Here is a 24,301-nt window from a genome sequence, read left to right as displayed (position 1 = left end):
CCGAAGAATAATCCTCACAATGTTATCCAATATCCAGCCTGAATTTTTCAATGGCATTCGAAAAAGCCGCCTCCCCCAACATGTTGTATACGTCATGCCGACGAACCGTGGCCCGTGGGCACTGGATCAAACCATTAAAGTGGGGGGTCACACAATCTTTGGAAACTTAAAAACGTGCTATTAAGTGTCATTGCGTATTATTAATTTGATTGAAATTACGTAGTTATGGTTAGATTTATATATATGGGGGGGGGGGGTATATCATATTTTTCATATGATCAAAAAGTGGGGGAGCAAAACCAGATATTTGCCCCCCCATGTTTAATAGTGGTAGAGCAGATGCTTCGAGTGCTCTATTGCGCAGGCGTCTATGCATGTGTTGTAAATGACAAAGCGATTCTCCAGCGAGTGTTGAAGTGGCCACTTTGAACCGGGTGCTAAACTTTCAAGACACTTATTTCTGAGGACGTCAGCGAAAGAGAGAGAGGGAAAGAGAGCGAGTGAAAGAGAACGAGGGGATGAGAGTGGTTATTACAGAGCGATAGGCCCCTTAAAAAAACTAAAATAAAAAAGACACGGTTCTGGTTGAGGCAGGTTGAAACAACATCACAAGAGGTCTGTTAGTTGCGACCTGCTGCTGTTTTGGCTTGAGGATGCACTCAAGGAGAGAGCGAGCGCGTTTGCTCTGTGTGTTCGGTGGGAAAGGGAGGGGGAAGAAGACGGCAAAGTAATAAAATGTACCTGTGATGCCGTCACACAGCCACCTCTAGGCAAAACCTCCCCTCTTGGTAGTGTGCTTTGTTTAGTTTTGGTTTTGGTTTGACGTGTGGAGTGAATTTGAGTGGGTATACCGGTTCCTATTACTCAGGCTCTGAGACATGGCCACCGGCCAGCCATACAAATAGCTCCCTTTAAACCCACTCAAATCCAACCCGCGCGTCAAACCAAAAGCAAAGACACGTAAACAAACAAAGCACAGTACCAAGAGGCGCCATTTTTGGCTAATGGTCACTGTTTGACGGCATTACAGATTCTACCGTTAACTCTTTCCCTGCCAACGACGAGTATACTCATTATAGCCCGCCAATCGAATACTGCCAACAACGAGTATACTCGTTATTGGATCGTTGTTTCTTTTATTCGCTATTTCCATTCATAAATCATCCAGGTATGCTGTGGTACTGTGTGGCAATGTGTCTGAGATCGCAACGGTCCGATACCGCCGCCTGGTGGCATGCGGCCGATGTTGCACTCCCTTTGTGTCTCTGTGCTCTGGCTGTGCGTCATTGAAAGTCCGGGTGGAGTTTTCTTGTAACGTGGATCGAGATCTTCACTCGATCGCATTGAATCGTCAATCCGACGCCGTATTCATTATGCTGTGGGGGGTTATGGCGTGAGCCAAATGGACATACGATCTAACAGATAGCAATCAAATAATTGGAATATTCTTTTTGGATTATCATCGGCCACAGGTAAAAGCAATCTAACGTTCATTTCAGCTTGGTTGTCCATTGTTCTCATAGCCCTCGCCCTGATCAACGTATGCTGTCGTACTAACGAATGCCGTTATTGACAATCAATTAATCATAAACGCCCCCCCCCCCCCCCTTTCATGCATGCATGATGGAACATAATATACCGATCATATGCATTTGAATTTTTTATTGTAGCGTGTATAGGGACGAAATGCCAATGGATTAAGTATAATGTGCGTCACGGCCTAATAGCCTTCCAGGAATTACCCCAGACCACTCTAAAACCATACTTATATTCACCACGGTATAAAACGAAAATGTATGGATGGAAAAAATATTCCTTTTTCACATCTTGAACGATAGATACTCGATGTCAAATGGGCCATAGTATTGCATATATAACTATAATATTTAAATAGTTATAGCCCTGCAAACAAGGTGAGCGACTCCCACCGTTTACAGTGATGGCGGTAGCTACTATAGGATGAGGCTAATGCATGGCGTCCAATGAGTTAAGGAGATGTGCAGATGTGTGTGTGTGTGTGTGTGTGTGTGTGTGTGTGTGTGTGTGTGTGTGTGTGTGTGTGTGTGTGTGTGTGTGTGTGTGTGTGTGTGTGTGTGTGTGTGTGTGTGTGTGTGTGTGTGTGTGTGTGTGTGTGTGTGTGTGTGTGTGTGTGTGTGTGTGTGTGTGTGTGTGTGTGTGTGTGCGTGTGTGTGTGTGTTTCTCTGCGCTCCCCTTTCTCGCTTCCCATTTTATTATGGCCCAATCTAAATAATGCTGACCCAAAATGGCGAGTCGTGGCGAGTGCTGAGCCAAAATGGTGGTGACCCGCAAACCATATAAATGAAAGTGCCTATAACAAGTCGTTTCCTTTTTCGCATGTAACCTGTCGACGCAACAGGGAATATGATGAAACACTTTTTTCTGCGGATGAACTGAAAGCATCTATGTATTCTATTCTACTATTTTATTGCACTGTATTATTTTACTCTGTCTATTACTTTTTATTACAGGTTCAAAACGGTCAGGTATTAAACTGTGTGCGTATCAAACAAGAGACTGGGCTTTAAAACTGTAGGACTCAGGCCTAGAACTGCACCCTGAGAGGGAGGTTTGCCCTGAGTGGGAGGTTCGAAGGGGCAAAGTTGGTATAAAACAGGAGGGAAGACTGTCAAGTTTTAAACTGTGGATACCAAACAGAGAAGGTAAAGAAGAATTTGAACTGTTGAACAGTAATCCAGAACAAATGTATTGCACTGTAAAAAATATATATTTTATCTATTCTATTCTACTATTTTATTGCACTGCACTATTTTACTCTGTCTATTTTATCTTACTCTTTTTATCATTGTCTATTTAAAACTGAATCAAACCATAAACAAGGTGGCCTGTTGGGATGTTAGATCCTAATGTGAAAAACTGTGACTTTATATGTCTGCACTTTATGCCTGTCTTTTTTCTGTTGTGAAGCACTTTGAGTTGCAGTTTCTGTATGAAAGGTGCTATACAAATAAAGTTTATTATTATTATTATTATTATTATTATTATTATTATTATTATTATTATTATTATTATTATTATCTACTGTCCTTCCAGGCACGTCGGCTCCACGGAATCAGTGCGGTAATGAACAGGATGTTGGCAGCCGCTGGTTTTTCAAGGAACCACGGCTTCAGAGAATGTCATTCAAGTGTTTAGAGAGAAGTTGTGAAGCACTTTGAGCTGCAGTTTCTGTATGAAAGGTGCTATACAAATAAAGTTTATTATTATTATTATTATTATCTACTGTCCTTCCAGGCACGTCGGCTCCACGGAATCAGCGCGGTAATGAACAGGATGTTGGCAGCCGCTGGTTTTTCAAAGAACCACGGCTTCAGAGAATGTCATTCAAGTGTTTAGAGAGAAGAGTGGTCCGTGCATCATACACAAGGCTGTTACGATTCCTGGAACGTTTAGTTGGCATGTCGGTGGTAGAGATGAGTAGAACCCAGAATGCAGACTTAACACGAGAAGGAAGTGGAGGATGAAATAGACGAAGCACGAGTCTTGGATGAAAGTAATAAGTTCTTTACTGAACGTGGAAAACAATACAAAACTGACTCACGGGGAATACGGAGAAACATAAGGTTGACAGCACACAGGACGAGGGTAACATAAGTAATGATCCAGCACAGGAGGGCAGGGCCGACAACACTAATATACACAGACTAATTGACACATGAGGGTGATTGGGAACAAGACACAGCTGCGTGGAAAAGACTGAAACAACCTGGGGTAACATACTGAAACATGACGAGACTAAATAACACATAGATACAGACACAGGGGAGAATTCACTAGACTAGACAATGGGGCACAACACAGACAACAGATACACAGACAACAGATAAGTGAGCATGACAGAGAACAAATTAATAAACATAGACAGGCACAAATGCAGTAGTGTATTGTTCATGAGTGGTGCTGAAAGTCCGATGACCGGTCCAGTAGGACCGGTGGGGTGACACAAGGCCATCTCAGCATGCCTCTCGAGGGGGGACCCGCACTGAATACAAGTGAAAGGCGATGTTGCCTGTAAACGTGCGTGCCAAGCTTCCAAGGACATTGAATTGACCAGGACACGACTCTCGTCTATGTGATCATTGCATGTGCAAATATGAAGCATTATATTATTAGTGCTGTCAGGCGATTTGTAATTAATTAATCTAATTAATCGCATTTTAATCGCATAACCATTTTAGGCCTGATATTCTATATTCTATAATCATATTTCAAATGGCATGTGTCCGGATGGCAGAATTCAGTACTGTATCTACAAAACCTTCTGTTTAATCATCTTCCATTTATTCATTTGCTTATATTTTTCAGGTCTGGTACATTTTTGCATGGTGTTATTCACAGTCAAAGATAAAATAAATAAATAAAAAAATTTGAATTGATATTCTCATTTGGTTCATTACAATTTACTCAAGCCTAATAACAGACACAGTATTTCTGACACTGGGAATACATTCCCTGAGATCCATAGATGTCCCTAAAATCAGATACCAAGAACATGCAAATGGACCATTTAAAAAAAGTCTGTAAATGTGTATTCTACGTTCTTATGGCATGAATGAGATAATAAAAAAAAAATAACAATAATAATAACTGTAATACATTTTTAGTTAATTTTCATAACGTGATAATTTGCTGTGTAATTAATTAATCTAATTAACGCGATAAATTGACAGCCCTAATATATATGAAACCGGTCCTATTTGACATTCCCTGAGTGGGAGTCGAACCACGGTCTCCCGCACCGCGGGCGACATCGCAGACCACTATACCAAGAGGTGAATACGTCTGGATGCCTTTTTAAGGGGGAGTGAGTTTTACTTGCAGTACCGCTACGTGCCACAGTCACTTCACAACACTTGAAGTCCATCGTGACTGTGGATATACTCGCGGTACCTCCGTTACACTCACCCCCCTAAACTCACACCACCCAAGGCATCCGGGTCACGGCACCACTGAAACCGGTCTTATTTGACATGCCCTGAGTGGGAGTCGAACCCCGGTATCCCGCGCCGCGGGCGACATCGCAGACCACTATACCAAGAGGTGAATTCACCACTTGGTAATGTGTCTGGATGCCTTTTTAAGTTTTACTTGCAGTACCGCTACGTGCCACAGTCACTTCACAACACTTGAAGTCCATCGTGACTGTGGATATTAGTGCACTGCAACCTTGCCCAGGCCCGACGGGGTCCGGCCCGGCGGATTCGGGCTGGGTAGGGCTTTTTTTTTAATAAATAATTCGGACTCGGCCGGGCCCGGGCACCGCCGTTTTTTTTTTTTTTTTTTTTTGCGTTTTTTTTTCTTTTTTCTCATATAACTAGGGTTATAGGATAACCTTCGTTTTCCTTAAGATTCGCTTTCTCTTTTGCGCCAAGCTGTCATCAGAGAAACATTTGGATGTAATTACCGCAGCGCGCAGGGAGAACTCAGGCCGGGGACAACTCGATTGGTTGTGTTGGAATATAGCCAGTTGGCGAACGTTTTATTTGTACTTGGATGTATGTAGCCAGTTGGAGAAGTTTTGTTAAAGTTCTTCAACGCGTTGCTGACGTCGTGGTGAGTGATGTTTATTATTTGCTGGGTCGCTACAAAAAAAATTATATTTTTTATAATAATAATAATTTTTTTTCGGGTTTTCACGCGGGCTAGGGCTTAAAATATTATTTACAGTCGGGCTTATTTTCGGGCAGGGCCTGAAGTTCACGGGCTCGGGCAGGGCTCAGGCTTTATTTCAAGGCCCTTGCAGACCACTAGTGGATATACCTGCGGTGTCTCCGTTACATATATCATAAATTATGAAAATCCTCAGAAAATCAACAAATTTAACTATGTGTTTTTTTTATTTAAGAAAATACAAGATGCAGCACGTAGGCATGCTTATTAGTTGTTGCTGTTCAATCGTCATCAATTTCCAATGCGTTTTTAGTGACGGCTGAAGGGGGTGCGGTAATGTTACACCTGTGGTAGGCAACTTTGGAGAAATTAGCAAGAATGAGCTTACCTGTCAAGCAGAGACTAGGGCTGCACGATTTTGGGAAATAATCTAATTGCGATTATTCTGACAGATATTATATATATTATATATTGCGATGCGATTATAACATATTTAAAAAAAAATTTACAAGAAGAATGTTGCTGCTTTCTGTAGTCGGGTCCCAACTGCAAAATTACTGTATTACCCTGTATTATACACTTTTACTATCATGTAGACTATTCTGCTTTGTGTTTACATGTGATGTATTGTATACATGCACATTTATTATGTTCTTGTGTGATGTATCGCACATTTTATTGCTGTGTGATGTATTGCAAATGTTATTGCTGTCATCTTGGCCAGGTCTACCTTGCAAAGGAGATCTTGTATCTCAATGGGACTTCCTGGTTAAATTAAAAAGAAATATATATATATTTTTTATTTATTTTTTTAATTGCAGGCTTGGCGATTTGATAATTGCATCATTCCAAATCGCGATTTCGATTAAAAAACGATTAATCGTGCAGCCCTAGCAGAGACAAGAGTAAACACGGCATCACCTTTAAAAGCCTAGCGCCATGCGCTACACACCCACAAAGGCTTCTCGCAGGCTCCCAGAGGCAGCTGGCTAAGCTCTGTGTGGGTATAGTGCACGGTGTCAGGCTTTAAAAGTGATGCCGTCTTTACTCTCTTTCAGTTTCAAGGTGGATATAAAAAAAAAGGTACTTTTCAAAACGAGGAACATGATGTTCTTTGTCCGTTTTCCGATGCGACCCTGGGGACACCTCTTGGCAGGCCAAAAGGTCTGATTGGTTGTTAAGATTACGGCATGAGATTTTGAGAGTGGCTGATTACAAGGCCTGGGGACACAGAGAGTGAATCTCTTTTTTTCTCAGAGCATTTTATTTATCGGTAGCTATCAGGATGTAAAGAGAATTTCACCAAACTATTACCAAAATGGTTCAGAAAAAGATTTGCCTACCCAAACTCTATGGTTACCTCTCCCTTCCCACATAATGCCATAAAGCAGAGGCATTAGAAGAGGCTGTTAATTTAGGTCTGTGTGTAAGGCATGATATGGCTTGATGGCACTTAGCATCAACCAACGGAACTCAGAGAGGGGAATAGCAGAGATTGTGGGTATATCTAGCGCTTTACAAATACCCCGATTGCCCCTCAAGAGGCAGAGGTGATGATCCTGATGAGCCGCTTTAAAGCGCCGCGTCACTTTCAAAAGCACGGTCGCGTGTGTCACCCCGAGGCCCACTAATGACCCCAAACGCTGACTCACACTGACTGGACGAGCGAGAGGGACGAAGGGAGGATGAAGACGTCGGAACGACAGGTCCTTAGTGTGTAACTAACAGCGGCACTCGGAGACATGGGGATAAGGGGACTACATCACCGAAAAAATATAATTTCTCGGCAGAGTGTCCACCTATATTAACAGGTCAGCCTTAGAAGTCCTGGCAGGGGCCCCGATTCAATGTCATTATGACTATGCATGCTCCTCCTGGTACACTGGCATCACAGTGCAGCACTGAAAAGGTAGGCTACAGACAGCTCAGAGCAAATTAGCTAGACTGACTTTAAAACTCCAACCCGGGACTCACCTTTCACAGCCACATTTTAACAGCCTCGAGTGTTTCAAGTTCAAGTTCAAGTTGTTTAAAATACAGAATATCCGCAGACTCTGATCATGGTTTTCTATACCACACATCCTGACACACAGACACTACAAACACCCACGTCCACACACCAGTACATAACGCCACGGACACCAATGATGAAGGACCGCAATGGAAACAAGCCTATGGCTTTATTGTGTTTTTTTAATCCTATTGGTAAATGGTGGGCTGATATGTATGTGTTATCCATTTAAATCAATAAACTATTCAATCAATCAATACCGCCTTTCCCCGCTGGTGTTGCGGAACCTGAGCACTGCTACATTTTAAAAGTGCTCGGGTTCCGTAACAGCAGCAGGGAAAGGCGGTATGCGGCCCCTATCCCGTGCCATCTGACGCGAGTAACAGCCCGAGCCCTGAACGACGTAAAAAAAAAACGTTTGACCAAAACGTTTGAGGTATTGTGTACGGTCTCCATTAGGCGCTTCTTTGTGTGTGTCACACAGACATAAATTCCCTAAAAACGATACTTTGCCTTGACTCACACCCCGCCGATTTAGCCTGGTATATATCCCGAACCGTATTGGCGTCAGTGCCTCCCTACCGCAGAGAACAAGTGAGAGTGAAAAATGCGGCGATGATGCCACCATTTTGGCCCAAGCTGCGGCGAGGCATGTCCCCGCCTCCCCCCTCCGCTAACCGCCCCGGCTCGGGTGAGACACACAAGCGCATCGCAGCCTCCTTTCACACGGCAGTAACTCACCGAAGGAGTCGAGGCCATTAGGGGGCTATCTAAGCGACCAGGCCTGGCCCGGTAACGGCCCCCGCAGTGGCCGCTATAGACTGTTGACTCTGCGGTGATGTATGCCACTGTGTTGCGGCCGCGGAGGCTGAATAGCCGGCGCGTCGGTCGGGTCACACCGAGCACATTACATTACCATCTCCCTGTCAGCCCGGAATGACACACAATGGATCTCGTCTAGAGGAAAACCTGCGACTCTGGGCTTCTGCTGTGTCTGCCTCTCTCTCCCGCCACTCGGCAGAGCACGGGCCTCGTTCTATCCAGACAGGAGGACAGGAGGACTGGAGGGGGGGGGGGGGGGGATTCTCCAGCGAGTGCTTGAAGTGGCCACTTTGAACCGGATGCTAAACTTTCAAGAGACTTATTTCTGAGGACGTCGGCGAAAGAGAGCGAGGGAAAGAGAGCGAGGGAAAGAGAACGAGGGGGAGAGAGCAGTTATTACAAAGCGATAGCCCCCCCCCTGTTCTGGTTGGGGCAGGTTGAAACAACATCACAAGAGGTCTGTTAGTTGCGACCTGCTGCTGTTTTGGCTTGAGGAGGCACTCAAGGAGAGAGCGAGCGCGTTCACTCTGTGTGTTCGGTGGGAAAGGAAGGGGGAAGAAGACGGCAAAGTAATAAAATTAACCTGTGTTATGCCGTCACACAGCCACCTCTAGGCAAAACATCCCCTTTTGGTAGTGTGCTTTGTTTCGTTTTTTTTTTTTTTTTTTTTTCATTTTCCTCCGATTTCCTCCCATCCCAATGTTAGTCGTTATGCCAATTCCCAATCCCCTTCCTGGTCGCTGCGCACTTACCCCCCACAGTCGGTCTGGGAGAGTGGAGGCTATCACGTGCTTCCTCCGACACACATCCAGCCAATCAACCGCTTCTTTTCACCTGGCAGCGCGGATCCTCCACGAGAGGGCGTAGCGTGTGGAAGGATCACACTATCCCACTCAAGTCCTATCCGCGCTTAGCAGGCGCCCCGACCGAACTGTAGGAGTCGCTGTTTACAACGACCCGGACCCACCCCGCCAGCTTCTCCCACCCTCTAATACTGCCAATTGTATTAGTGTGAACGGCCAGCCAAGCTGGTGACAACCCCGGAGCTGTGAGCTGGATTCGAACAGGCGAATCTAGCCGCTCCGGGGTTTGGTGACGAACGCAATCTCCGTTACGCCACCTGACCGCCCCAGTTTTTGTTGTTTTGTCGGTTTGACGTGTGGAGTGAATTTGAGTGGGTATACAGGTTCCTATTACTGGCCACGCCTCAGGCTCTGAGACGTGGCCACCGGCCAGCAATACAAATAGCTCCCTTTAAACCCACTCAAATCTAGCCTGCGCGTCAAACCAAAAGCAAAGACACGTAAACAAACAAAGCACAGTACCAAGAGGCGCCATTTTGGCTAGGGGTCACTGTTTGACGGCATTACAGATTCTACCTTTAAGGATCTCTCGTTATATGCTTCAGTACACGCTACTGTGTGTGTGTGTGTGTGTGTGTGTGTGTGTGTGTGTGTGTGTGTGTGTGTGTGTGTGTGTGTGTGTGTGTGTGTGTGTGTGTGTGTGTGTGTGCCCATGCGCGCGTGTGTATGTGAGCACTCGCCCCATGAAAATCCCCCAGACGAATCAAAAGAGGGGTAACTCACATTGTTCATGTACTCGCTCAGCAGGTCTTGGAGGGCCTGCCGGACGGCGTTGCACTCGGCCACGATGCGCTCTCGGCGGTCGTCGCGCGTGCAGGAGGAGTCTGCCATGAGGGCGGCGCCGCTGATGATGCTCTCCAAGCGCTCCTCCAGAGAGGGCCGGAAGCGAGCCTCGCTGAATGTCAGAGGGTCCAGGATGATCTTGTTCTGTACAGGACACACAGAAAAGCAGAGGGTGGGGGGGGGGGTGGTTAGTCAGAACCGTGCTAAAAGAAATACATAATTTAATCGTGAGATTTTACAGCAGCAATGTGTAATGTTTCTGCCTAACTGACTGCAAGCACAAAGGAGGAGACGGAGTCAGCATATTCATATTGAAAACATAATCACTTCCCTCTTTTGCAATTTTGAACATCTGTGGGACAAGATTAGCAGCATGATGCTATAAGTGAGTTAGAGGAAATGCACTTATCGTCTTCTCCAGAGTCAGACAATAAGATAGATACAAATTTCTTCCCTGTGCGTTCAGTAGAAACCTTTCCGGCTGCAAGCTAGCTTAGCACAAATTAATTACGGACCACTTCATTAATTTGTGCTAAGCTAGGTTAGCTTGCAGTCGGTGCATTTACCTTAACACTTTCAGTGCCACCAGGGGGCGCACGACTTAGTGCTTGAATGCCACCATCGGCGCTAATGTTAACGTTAATATCGCCTAATCTATGTTTTAAATTATGGCTATGTGTCTAATCCGCCCGTCGCTTATCAAAGAATCATTTTACAGTCAGTGCTGTCAAGGCAGATTGGTTTTTTATCGCTTCATTTCCGTTTGAGAGCATTTTGAAAAGCACCCGTTTTGAGGTAAAAAACAGCCCATTCTGTGATAATCGTCTTTTACTGGAATATTCCAGAACGTTGATATTTGTCGGCCTATTTATGAAGCGTTTTCAAATAAACGCTAGATGATCATTATTATACGTACACGCACGCACATTCGAGGCGCACGCTGATAATAGCCGTTTTCATTTCCTCATGGATTTTACAGTGAAACCGCTGGAGCACATATCAGAAAAAAGCTTATATCTTCATCAAAACGAGTCTGATTATCCTAACACTGATAACATATGGTATCCAACTGGTATATTCCAATTCCTGATCACCATTCGAAAAAATCGATAAGTGTATAGATCTAACGTGTATACAGTAGAACTCATGCTTGCCGCGGCGCAGAGTCTCCAGAATGAACTCTGGTATCAGTGGACTGGAAAATGTGGACTGGAATATTTTTTTCCCCCCATCCATTTTCATTGAGTCCATTCCAAAATCCCTGATGTCATCTGGGAGACGATAGGGGCGCTTTTTTCACATCTGATCGCCGGCAGCCTTTGGGTAGGCTAGGGTAGGCTCGCGTGATGCAATATGATTTCAGATTGCTAAAAAAAAATTAAATTTAAAATTCCGAGAAATCTCGTGAGTGGCTTTCAACGTAACTATTGTAAATCCGAGAAAAGCCGTGAGTGGCAGTCAAAGTGTTAATGTCGGTGTCCTCCTTTGAGTTAGCTGATTTGATGAGCATCAAATGTCAATACGCTAGCTTACTGAGCCACTAGGCTGTAGGAGCTACTGTACCGCTAGTCCTTAAACAAGTAGAATCAGTATGATGACCACTGTATCTGAAACATCCGACATTATTTCGGAGTGATCCGATGGGGAGTGACAGGCACGGCTGGATCAGGCAAGCAGAGGGAGGGGGAAACCAGAGAGAGTTTGAGTCGGGGGGACAGTGAAAAGAACAGAGAGCACATTGGGCATGGGCCAGGGAACCAGGGAGCAGGGCACCAGGAGGCTCAGGACACCAGGAGGCCAAGGCACCAGAAGGCTCAGGACACCAGGAGGCCAAGGCACCAGGAGGCTCAGGACACCAGGAGGCCAAGGCACCAGAAGGCTCAGGACACCAGGAGGCCAAGGCACCAGGAGGTGGTATATAGAGAGAAGTGAAGGTGATCTTCCTAAGTTAACTCTGTGGCCTCACTAACACACACACACACACACACACACACACACACACACACACACACACACACACACACACACACACACACACACACACACACACACACACACACACACACACACACACACACACACACACACACACACACACACACACACACACACACACACACACACACACACACACACCTTTCTCAAATTGATGGACCTTTTTAGCACAACATCAAGGCTGGTGGCATGTGACCCCCTTCCCCCCATCCCTCCCCCTCACTTATATTATTGGAGTTGCCACAAAATAGATTTTCCCTCCTTCTTTTTATGATCTGTACAACGGGAGGGGAAATTACCATATTGATGGTGCTGATATTATATTTTACGACGACACTATTTAAATGCCATTCGCAGCAGTTTGTGGCGTGGTGGAGTTTTAAGGTGTACTGGTGAAATCAGGCCAGGAACTTCTGTCTTTGTTGACAAAAACTCAACCTGTTCTGCCTCAGCAAAGTTTCATGGCATTCACATAACATGTGCTTCATATGACCAAACTACTGACGAGTTGGTCACAGTCAACCAGCACCTGCTAACAGGTCGGACTGTTAGCTCAGCTGGTTAGCGCACCGAGCTATGGTCAAATCCCCTCATTGGTGGCAGCGGTGGGATCTCACTGCCCTGTGAATCTGTATCCGCAGGTTTACGTAGCAAATCCAGGAAAAGTTCAAATCCACTCAAGTTTTGTTTCATTTGTCACGTAATTATAAGGTACATGTACATTATAGTGAAATGCTTGGTTCTGTATGACCCTCCTGAAATTGTGCTTCATACAGTAAAAAAGTAAAAGAATAAGACAAACACTATACAAAATATACAAAACGAAATGTACAAAATGCAAAAAACGACAGTAAATGCAAAAAGATCCTCTCAGTTACATTACTGTAGCCAATAAAAAGAAAAATCAAGGGGCGCCCTCGTGTCGCACCGCATAGTGCCTCGCACACCCCGCTCCCGGTGACATCTGTCGCATGTCCTCCCCACATCCTCTCCCGTTCGCCCTCTCCTCTGTCGGCCTTGTATGGCCTATAAAGCTGTAAACATGCTAAAGTAAAATTCAATTAATAGCCCGTATGAATATTACTTGTATACTGTACTTAGGCTATTGAATAACATATGAATGTACAAATCATTCATTTGATCTTGCTCCGAGAGACATCGCTAGTGAATGTAGAGAAATGTCCCTACGGACAGCGCGCAGCTGCCCCCCCCCCCACACACAGCAGCTCTTGCAGACATGGACTTGTTGGTACAGGCTCCGCTACCTTGGCCACAGTTTGGGCCACTCGGAAATAATTTTCACCAGACATTATGACCCTGCAATGTAGTAATATAAATAATAATAATAATAATCATAATAATAATAACCACTGAAACTAAATATAATGTTCTACTGTTGTTTCCCCTTCACATCCTGCCAAAAAGTCACTGAGGCCCGTTCTGCGAATGAAAAGCCAATCTCACTCCGATAAGGCGGCAACGCTGAGATGATGAGTTTGTTTCTGCAAACAAACAAGGGAAACCCCGTGAACTGTGACGAACATCCCACCAGCCCTCCAACGACAAGAGCGATGGGATGAATAAACAGACTGCAGAGAATCAAGAGCAACATGTGTCTCTATGTGACAAATAATGGTTCATCTTTATCGCAGCTTCTTGTCCTAATGGCTGTGTCATCTTAAGGCACCGTAGTCTTCCCCTTCTGCTTGCACTGATCGGCCATTGAGTGGGGCGCGATGAGCTTCCAGTCTGGTGCCTCGCACCCCTTTATCCATCAAACGTGCTCCACAAATGACAATGGTGTGTATTATGGTAATACAGTCATTTACTCAAGGTTGCTTTATTCTGTTTTCTTCACATGTTTGTGTGTGTGTGTGTGTGTGTGTGTGTGTGTGTGTGTGTGTGTGTGTGTGTGTGTGTGTGTGTGTGTGTGTGTGTGTGTGTGTGTGTGTTTTTAGATCTTTTTTATTGGGGCGGCTGATTGGCGCAGTGGGCAAGGCGCTTGCCACTAACACAGGAGACGCTGGGTTTGAGCCCAGCTCTCTGCGTTGCTACCGGCTCTAACAATTGGCAGTGTTAGAGGGTGGGAAAGCCGGTGCCTGGGGATTAGACGTTGTGGACAGCGACTCCTACAGGTCGGTTTGGTGACGCCGGTGCGGCGGAAGCAGGAAGTAGCGGGGGCAGCGTGAGCCTCCCACGCGTTACTCCTCGCCACTAAGACTTCGAGCTGCTGCGGTGAAAAGATGCGACAGACTGCCTCCTCGTGTACCAGATGCAAGGCTTCTGTCCTCACTACAACCGACCAGTGGGAGGCATAGCCTAGCAACGTTCAAGACAGGGGAGGGGAGAATTGGATAATACGAAATTGGGATGGGAGAAAAATAGAAAATGGGGAGAAAAAGTGGATACAAAAAAATATATATTTTAATTGGTTTTTTCCCTTTTTACACAAACGACAAACGACAAAAAGACATTGAAATTGAAAGATTGACATTGAAATACGAATACAAAAAAAACAATAATAAAAATTACAAAAATATAAAGCAACACAAACAGGCACGAAGTCTGTGTAGAGGCCCAAGGCTTACATCTCAGATGGATTACAAGAATGCAAAAAATTAAATAAAATAAAAAATTTTAATAAACAAACATGACTTTAAATAAATGTAACTCACATCTTGGGTACGTAATACAGATACACTAATTAAGTAAATGATAAATTAAATTATGCCTCTGTGCCTGTTATCGTAGGCAGTTAGCCTCTGGTATGCGTGCCATTAGCGTTAGCCACGCTTCTAGGCCTCTTTTCTTTTGGAAAGAATGATACAAAAAATATATATATTAATTCTTTATTTTATTTTTTTATTATTATATTCGACTAAGAGGTTAGCCAGTCGACTACGGCTCCTTTCGACCGATTAGTCGACTAATCGATTAATAGGGGTCAGCCCTAGTTACTAACCACCATGTATGTGTACGCAGGTTCAAGAGTGTTTAGTCGTGGTTGTATGGCATGTGTACACGCAGGTTCAAGAGTGTTTAGTCGCGGTTGTGTGGCATGTGTGTACGCAGGTTGAAGAGTGTTTAGTTGTGTGTAATGTGTACACGCATGTTGATGAGTGTTTAGTCGTGGTTGTGTGTAATGTGTACACGCATGTTGAAGAGTGTTTAGTCGTGGTTGTGTGTCATGTGCACACGCATGTTGAAGAGTGTTTAGTCGTGGTTGTGTGTAATGTGTACATGCATGTTGATGAGTGTTTAGTCGCGGTTGTGTGTCATGTGTACACGCATGTTGAAGAGTGTTTAGTCGCGGTTGTGTGTCATGTGTACACGCATGTTGAAGAGTGTTTAGTCGCGGTTGTGTGTCATGTGTACACGCATGTTGAAGAGTGTTTAGTCGCGGTTGTGTGTCATGTGTACACGCATGTTGAAGAGTGTTTAGTCGAGGTTGTGTGTCATGTGCACACGCATGTTGAAGAGTGTTTAGTTGTGTGTAATGTGCACACGCATGTTGAAGAGTGTTTAGTCGCGGTTGTGTGTAATGTGTACACGCAGGTTGAAGAGTGTTTAGTTGTGTGTAATGTGTACACGCAGGTTGAAGAGTGTTTAGTCGCGGTTGTGTGTAATGTGTACACGCATGTTGAAGAGTGTTTAGTCGCGGTTGTGTGTCATGTGTACACGCATGTTGAAGAGTGTTTAGTCGCGGTTGTGTGTCATGTGTACACGCATGTTGAAGAGTGTTTAGTCGCGGTTGTGTGGCATGTGTACACGCATGTTGAAGAGTGTTTAGTCGTGGTTGTGTGTCATGTGCACACGCATGTTGAAGAGTGTTTAGTCGTGGTTGTGTGTAATGTGTACATGCATGTTGATGAGTGTTTAGTCGCGGTTGTGTGTCATGTGTACACGCATGTTGAAGAGTGTTTAGTCGCGGTTGTGTGTCATGTGTACACGCATGTTGAAGAGTGTTTAGTCGCGGTTGTGTGTCATGTGTACACGCATGTTGAAGAGTGTTTAGTCGCGGTTGTGTGTCATGTGTACACGCATGTTGAAGAGTGTTTAGTCGAGGTTGTGTGTCATGTGCACACGCATGTTGAAGAGTGTTTAGTTGTGTGTAATGTGCACACGCATGTTGAAGAGTGTTTAGTCGCGGTTGTGTGTAATGTGTACACGCAGGTTGAAGAGTGTTTAGTTGTGTGTAATGTGTACACGCAGGTTGAAGAGTGTTTAGTCGCGGTTGTGTGTAATGTGTACACGCATGTTGAAGAGTGTTTAGTCGCGGTTGTGTGTCATGTGTACACGCATGTTGAAGAGTGTTTAGTCGCGGTTGTGTGTCATGTGTACACGCATGTTGAAGAGTGTTTAGTCGCGGTTGTGTGGCATGTGTACACGCATGTTGAAGAGTGTTTAGTCGCGGTTGTGTGGCATGTGTACACGCATGTTGTGCGCGGGGGGGAATAATAGCAAAGTGCATGTTTTGGGCTCCGCTCAGCCAGTCTAATCCTGGGGCGCGGTGACAGATTGTTTGTGAAATGATGCATAATAAGATGTAGGAGAGGATACGATAGCGGAGCGGGATAACTGCTGTGCGTAACCTACTTTTCAGCAGCTGGGAGGCAGGCAGAGCAAGGCGGGGGGGGAAGACCGGGGGGTTTTAAAGTCGTTAAGGAGATTGGGAAGGAGCGAGCGGAGTGTCGGGGACGCGGGTATATAGGGAGAGGGAACGGGAGGGAACAGAGGAGGAAAGGGAGCGTCAGAGGAGATGCGAGGAGGCGGTGTCTGTCCTCATAGGACACGATTAAGACCTTCTCTGGAGTCTGGAGCGCCCCGTGTTTGTATGTACGCACACGCACACCCTTCCCCCGCCGCGGCCCCGTCCTTGAATTTTACACGCAGGTAAAAAGGGCCTCGAGCGAGACACGCACTCGGGGGCCCGGAGATCCGCGTAAAATTAGACGTGTCCGACAGAAAACACACACTTTCTTTCTTTCAACCGGTTCCAGCCGGACTGACTCGACCGTGAAGTCGTTGGAAATGCCGTCACGTCTCACGATTTTGTTGGCCCTGTGACGCCGTCAGGTCCGTTGACCCGTACGCTGAGCTGACATTTTGTCAACGGATGGACATTGAAATCGCCTTAAGAATGGTCCTATTGGGTGACGTGTTTGTGCGACTGCATAGGCGCTTGCGAGGCCCTAATGTGTAAATAATTCCCTTGCAAATGTGTATGAAATACTCGGCACCCTGTCATAGTAAATTAATAAGTAAATAAACAAAGCGACTATACTATAATTGATATTATTTCATCATTGGGAAATAGACGTATTGCGATCGTGTTATCCATATCGTGCGTGTGCGTTCTCACGTCGCAGTCGAGATTGTGGATTCACTCTGCGATCTGAATGGATGAATGAATGATTGATTGGGAGACGCGTCTGTTCTGATCGAATAAACAGGAAGGGGGCGGGTTATACGTAATCGACAATCCAATACACATCATCTATATTAATAAAAATGTACTTTACCACAGAAAAACAAAAACCCATGACTGTGGGAGTGTTTATGTTTGCAATGTATTGGACAAAGGAAACCCTATAAAGGCCTGGTTTAGCTCAAAGTAGACGTGTACAGTATCCTGGGGACTTAAGGGTCCTGAAGTGCTACGATAAATGAAATGTTTGCAAGCCATTATGTCCCAGTGACTGGGTGGATGTGCCTGGCAGACCATCTATAAACAGGTTTCCTACGGGTTCCTGAGTTCCGGCTCACTCTGCGTTCTGTAGCTTCTCCAGCTTCTCTGCTCATTTTAACGGAGCCATAAAATATTACAGTACTGAGCGCCGGTGTATTACTCACTCTCCTTTAAAAATCGGTATAGTCAGCTATTCTAAATAACACACTACAAGGTTAGTTCAACGTGTGTGTGTGCGTGCGCGTGTGTGTGCGTGTGCGCGTGCGTGTGTGTGTGTGTGTGTGTGTGCATGTGTGTGTGTGTGTGCATGTGTGTGTGTTTGCATGTGTGTGTATGTGTATTCCTGCAGGAAATGGTGCTGAACAAGGGAGAAAATAAAATAAAAAAGATGCTTCATATTAGAAGTTGAATAATATCTGATCAGAGGAGAAAGACAGAAGATGTAGAGGAGGAGAGGACAAAACCAAGGACACGTCCACGCTGAGACATGAAGGAGAGGACAAAACCAAGGACATGTCCACGCTGAGACATGAAGGAGAGGACAAAACCAAGGACATGTCCACGCTGAGACATGAAGGAGAGGACAAAACCAAGGACACGTCCACGCTGAGACATGAAGGAGAGGACAAAACCAAGGACATGTCCACGCTGAGACATGAAGGAGAGGACAAAACCAAGGACATGTCCACGCTGAGACATGAAGGAGAGGACAAAACCAAGGACATGTCCACGCTGAGACATGAAGGAGAGGACAAAACCAAGGACATGTCCACGCTGAGACATGAAGGAGAGGACAAAACCAAGGACACGTCCACGCTGAGACATGAAGGAGAGGACAAAACCAAGGACATGTCCACCTTGACACATGAAGGAGAGGACAAAACCAAGGACATGTCCACGCGGATACATGAAGGAGAGGACAAAACCAAGGACATGTCCACCTTGACACATGAAGGAGAGGACAAAACCAAGGACATGTCCACCTTGACACATGAAGGAGAGGACAAAACCAAGGACATGTCCACCTTGACACATGAAGGAGAGGACAAAACCAAGGACATGTCCACCTTGACACATGAAGGAGAGGACAAAACCAAGGACATGTCCACCTTGACACATGAAGGAGAGGACAAAACCAAGGACATGTCCACCTTGACACATGAAGGAGAGGACAAAACCAAGGACATGTCCACCTTGACACATGAAGGAGAGGACAAAACCAAGGACACATCCACGTTTAGACATTAACAAGTACACTGTGTAGCAGTGGTGGAAGGAATACACAGATATCAGAAAAAAAAAATATGCTTAAGTAAATGTAGAAAGATATTTAATATTGAGTTTTAAGTATAGATATTTAAACGCATTATTCATGTATTGCATTGCTTGGGATCATTCAATTATCAATCCACTGACCTCTAAAGGTTATATTAAAGAGGTATGCTGGATTTCAACATGGTATCTTGACGTTAACATTCATGCCACGTATTATTGTATGCAAAATATTTCCCCCCCCCAACATAACTAGTAATAACCGATAGGGTCAGATAAATAGTACATAATGCAAGTACCCTAAAATGAAAATACTCAAGTACAGTACAAGTACCTCATAATTGTACTCAAGTACGATACTTGAGTAAAAGTCACTTCCCACCACTGCTGTGTGGACCGGACGTGTTAAGCAGGGTCATGCAGCATTTACAGGCATCGACTTTTTCATTGATCAATTTTACTGTATCCCTTAGAGGGTCCAGCCCACATGGGTTAAGGTCTCGTTAAGGTCTCTCTCTGGATGCTACTTTTCTCTTCATGCAGATCTTTCTACATGATTGAGTTCATGAGCAGAAGGACTATAGTGTAGGAAAATGCTATTTCATATTGGTCAATAACATTGACAAAAATCGACTAAATGATACATCAACAAAAGTACAACAATCAGTCAAGGAGTTCTTCAGTTGAGGGACACTTGACTTGATCATCATCAAACATTTATGTAAAACTCGTAAAATCATTGAGGTTGCTCATTTATATTGACATTCTTTATTCGGAATAACCCCTTGAGATGTAGCATCTGGTTTTCGAGGGGCTCCTAAATCATTCAGTCATCATACAATGATGACGAGTTACAGTTAAAACAAATGAAACAAGATAAGAATTCAGATCAAAACAAAGAACATTGGCTAAAACTGTGACGGACTGATACACATTGATTAGTGATCATGGCTTTGAACTGTGTAATAGGTTAGTAGAGTATTGATCTTTAAAGTGTGTTGAAGGATGTTCCAATGAGTCAGGAGCATCGACAGAAAAGGCAGAGCTTCCAAACTCAGAACAAGCTCGAGGGACATGAACGAGTCAGATAGGGTCCAAAGTTCCATTGTGATAGGTGGTAGCTTACCAATACGATTTTCTTTTAAATATATAAACGCATAACAATGATTGCTGCGCCTCTCAGCAAGAGAAGACCAACCAACCGTATTATACAGGAGACAATGATGATTATCGTACCTGTCACCGCAGTAATGAATCTGAGGGCAGAGTGATAGACAGAGTCAAGTGGTTTAAGAGTGAAAGCTGCAGCATGTCTTTAAATTACATCACCATAGTTCAAAACTGATAAGAAAACTGCTTCAACGTTCCTTTTGCTACCAATCAAAGGAAAGCTGGTTCTGTTTCTGTGCAATAAGCCAATTTCTTTGCCGCAGCTTGCTGGCAAGGTTGTCTATCTATATTTAAATGTAAATTCCTCATCGAGCCATATGCCAAGATAGTTATACTCAGTGACTCTCTCAATGCTAGAACCACTTACAGTGGATTATGCAAACCACTAAACTGAATAGTAGTACACAACTTTGTTTTACTTGCGTTAACCCTTCTGTGGTGTCCGTGCTTTTGTTTATCCACCCAATGTCCTGTTGTCTGGTGGATCCATTTTGAAAACAATATACAGTCAATAACAATTTATGTAAAACTACTTAACAGATGTAAACTGTATCTCAATTACAAGCAATATAGACGGCATACACATGGTTAATACTTGCCATTTACAGTACCTCACCTCGCTAGATCACTTTTATCAATAAAAGAGCTATAAATTGTTTGTGATAAAATGTGATGTTTGTGAGAAGAAATCCATTACAATGAACACATGGATGGAATAAATCATGTTTACCACCACTACATGTAATATTAATATGAAGGGGGGGGGGGGGGGGGGGGGGGGTGCAACGTGTGCACTCAATGGAAAGGTTATTGTATATGCTCTTCACAGAAAATGAGCAAAGGCCAAAACATATTTATTGTATCATTTCTCTTTTAGTAAGCCACACCACACAGAAGGGTTAAGCACCGATTCATATATTCCACTCGTTTCATATATTTTTTTTACTTTAATTAAAAACACTTTTATTTCTATATGTATGTTTCTATTATTCTACATGTGTGTTGAACAAGTGTGTGCAACACACGTGCAAATAACCACTATATTCTGATTCTGACACGGGATATACAACTGGGGAGAAGAACCCCATTATTTATCACCTCAATTATTTCCCAGTACTCAACGCGTCGAACAGGTGACGCCTCAGGTGACGGCGGGAAGGCACAGAGGAGAACGATCACACGAGCCATTCTCGTGGGTGAAGGACGAGGACGACGCGCTCAGAGACGCGGACGACCTCCACCCAGAACACGCTGGCACTCCAGCCGACATCAAAGGATCCCAATCTGTTTGCTGTTTACCGCCTGTCTGCCTCTCCGTTCTCTCTCTCTCCATCCTCACTCTCGCTGCCTGTCTGCCTGTCCGTTTTCTCTCACTCTCGCTGCCTGTCTGCCTCTCCGTTCTCTCTCTCCATCCTCACTCTCGCTGCCTGTCTGCCTGTCCGTTTTCTCTCACTCTCGCTGCCTGTCTGCCTCTCCGTTCTTTCTCTCCATCCTCACTCTCGCTGCCTGTCTGCCTGTCCGTTTTCTCTCACTCTCGCTGCCTGTCTGCCTCTCCGTTCTTTCTCTCCATCCTCACTCTCGCTGCCTGTCTGCCTGTCCGTTCTCTCTCACTCTCACCACCTGTCTGCCTGACCGTTCTCTATCTCCATCCTCACTCTCACCACCTGTCTGCCTCTCCGTTCTCTCTCTCCATCCTCACTCTCGCTGCCTGTCTGCCTGTCCGTTCTCTCTCACTCTCACCACCTGTCTGCCTGACCGTTCTCTATCTCCATCCTCACTCTCGCTGCCTGCCTGCCTCTCCGTTCTCGCTCTCCATCCTCACTCTCGCTGCCTGCCTGTCTGCCTCTCCGTTCTCTCTCTCCATCCTCACTCTCGCTGCCTGTCTGCCTGTCCGTTCTCTCTCACTCACCACCTGTCTGCCTCTCTGTTCTCTCTCTCCATCCTCACTCTCGCTGCCTGTCTGCCTGTCCGTTCTCTCTCTCCATCCTCACTCTCACCACCTGTCTGCCTCTCCGTTCTCTCTCTCCATCCTCACTCTCGCTGCCTGTCTGCCTGTCCGTTCTCTCTCTCCATCCTCACTCTCACCACCTGTCTGCCTCTCCGTTCTCTCTCTCCATCCTCACTCTCACCACCTGTCTGCCTCTCCGTTCTCTCTCTCCATCCTCACTCTCACCACCTGTCTGCATGTCCGTTCTCTCTCACTCTCGCCGCCTGTCTGCCTCTCCGTTCTCTCTCTCCATCCTCACTCTCGCTGCCTGTCTGCCTCTCCGTTCTCTCTCTCCATCCTCACTATCGCTGCCTGTCTGCCTGTCCGTTCTCTATCTCCATCCTCACTGTCACTACCTGTCTGTTCTCTCTCTCTACAGAGAAGCCCACCCTGTAAAAGGGCGCTCTGGTGACAAGTTCTAGACAAATAACAATGTGTATAGTTATTAAAGTCTCAGAGATGAGTTAACTGCAGAGAAGAAAAAACATGTTTTGGAGTGGAGGGGACCTTTAAAAACCTCCCATGGAGAAAAGTCCCATAGAGACAGGCTGAGCAGTGAAACACCAGAGGCATCATTGATCCATGCTCTGGATTGTCAGCAGGTCTGCAGGAATGTTGCTTTCTTTTGCACAGTGTTTGTTTTTCTTCTCTCACTGTCCAACCCCAAAATGAGAGTCCGGGGATCTAACGCAGCTTTACAGACGGTGACCATGGTCTGTTCAATTGAAGGCAACGTGATGTAACTAGAAACAACCGCCTCACACACCAGCTCCAGCCAAGAAACAGTGTAAACACTCACCCATCCTCTTCACGGTGCATGATATATGCAGCTCTCTCTCTCTCTCTCTCTCTCTCTCTCTCTCTCTCTCTCTCTCTCTCTCTCTCTCTCTCTCTCTCTCTCTCTCTCTCTCTCTCTCTCTTCTCTCTCTCTCTCTCTCTCTCTCTCTCTCTCTCTGTTAATCTCTCTATAATAATAATAATAATAAATACAATTTGTAACGCACTTTATATTTGTGACAATCTCAAAGTGCTACATGAAAGGAGATAAAGATAAAAAGAAAAAAATATTAAAATTAATAAAACAACCAATGAAATGGAAGAAACATTCAGATAAAAAAAATTAATTAAAATAAAAGAATAAAAAAAAAACCACACAAGGCATCGGTCGGTCCATTTAGGGGCCTAAAAAAAGAAATGTTTTTAGGCCCCTCTTAAAAGCCCCTCAACGGACTGTGGTGCTCTCAGATGGTTGGGGAGGGCATTCCACAGCCGAGGGGCAGAAGGCCCGGTCGCCCATGGTGCGGAGGTGTGTCCTGTGTAAGGGTTTGAGTGTGTTTGAGTGTGTTTGAGTGTCCAGAGCGGAGGGGGCCGGGTGGAGCTGGTCTATCTCTTTATCCCTCTCTCTCTCTCTTTCTCTCGCACTCCCTCCTGCTTACACTTCCCTGCATGCCCTGCAGAAGAAACAAGGCGTGCCCGTATGTCGGATGATAATAATTGTTTGTGAACACTGCAGAGTTGTGGACACGCCGGTGGACAGAAAGGCTCGCTAGCTAACCTAACGTTAGCAGAAGTCGCAGGCGAGTTACCTCATTAGCATCAGCGGCAGCTGTCTCTGTCTGCGTATGTGTGTGTGTGCGCTGATGGCTGGTGTTGTGTGTGTGTGCATGTGTGTGTGTGTGTGTGTGTGTGTGTGTGTGTGTGTGTGTGCACGTATGTGTGTGCGATGATGGCTGGTGTTGTGTGTGCATGTGTGTGTACGTGTGTATGTGTGTATGGCTGACGTTACCTTTTGTGTGTCTTTTTATCTCCTTCCCTTGTGTGTGGTGTGTGTGTGTGTACGTATGTGCATGCACATTTTTATATACAAGGATTTTTCCCCCCTGACACTTAACACTTAACTGACATGACAACACGGTGCGTAAAGGTCGACCGGACACGATGACATCAGGGTGAAAAACAACCAAAAGATTTAACGTGGAAACAAACGCCCGCTTTTTCATTTCCCCGAGTTTTAAATCCAATTGTAAGTGAAAGGACGCATCAGCTGTTGTTGACAAACA

The sequence above is a fragment of the Notolepis coatsorum genome, assembly GCF_963971535.1.
Source record: "Notolepis coatsorum genome assembly, chromosome: 7".
NCBI classification, from domain to species: domain Eukaryota; kingdom Metazoa; phylum Chordata; class Actinopteri; order Aulopiformes; family Paralepididae; genus Notolepis; species Notolepis coatsorum.
The sequence above is the reverse complement of the archived record's forward strand: the minus strand, read 5'-3'. Positions refer to the sequence as shown.